The sequence below is a fragment of the Lissotriton helveticus genome, chromosome 8 (genome assembly GCF_964261635.1).
Source record: "Lissotriton helveticus chromosome 8, aLisHel1.1, whole genome shotgun sequence".
NCBI lineage: Eukaryota > Metazoa > Chordata > Amphibia > Caudata > Salamandridae > Lissotriton > Lissotriton helveticus.
Genome location: NC_136069.1, coordinates 970,685,679 through 970,686,717, shown reverse-complemented (window position 1 = coordinate 970,686,717; position 1,039 = coordinate 970,685,679).

Below are 1,039 nucleotides of genomic sequence, written 5' to 3'. Positions count from 1 at the left end.
GGCTGAGCGAGGAGCCTTGAGGTACGCCGCAGATGATCTTGGTGGCTTCTGCGAGGAAGGGCGTGAGACGGACTCTTTGGGTTCTGTCGGAGAGGAAGGAGGTAATCCATTCCAGGGCCTTTCCTTGGATCCCGCAAACAACAACTACGGGGTGGCCCTAATCAGCAAGGCTGAGCCAGAGTACCAAAAAACAAGAGAAGGTGCCAATGCTGATCTTAATAATTTAAATGCAGCGAATAACCACAACCGAACTTGAAAAGATCAAGAAAGGGAATGACTACTTAATAGTTTTTTTATTTAAACATTATTTTAGAGAGATGAGAACTTATATATTTTTTCCTTTTTTACAACGAGACATATTTACAAAAAGACACATAAGATTGAAAGGTGCAATTATTATTCATCAGTCATTCTATATTCCAGGCATATCACAAACATTCAAAACACATTCATGCCACTCGGGGACAAAGGCTAAGTGGGACAAAAGCATATACAATCTAAAAAATGTACACTATTTTGTATAAGAAGAACAAGTGGTATACTACAGGGTAAGAATAACAACAGGCCACAGTCTGCGATTACAGTTTCACCAAAAAATGAGAAAACAATTTTTTGTGTGTACAATCCTACAACAATTTACAAAATAAACTTTTGTTACTAAGCATCCTAGGTATTGTACTGGCGACTAAGAGGGGACAACTCGAAGCTCTTGCCGCTCTTGCAGACACCATGTGGCAGGGGCCTACGCGTTTCGAATCCCGCTGATTTTCCTGGGATTCTCTTCAGGGCCTAATGTAGTATCTCTACTGTCTTCCCTGTGGGAGAGAATCCAACTTTGAAAGGAGTGGGGGAGACTTTCAAATGTCTTTTATTTGCCTCGTGAAAATGCTGTATGGGCCTAAAGCACAAGGGGGATACAGGATGGAACGAAATCAAATGCACAATTTTGACCGGTAGCTTGTGGTTATCGTGGAGCCAGGCAGGAAACTGGTTATACGAGTGGCATGAATGTGTTTTGAATGTTTGTGATATGCCTGGA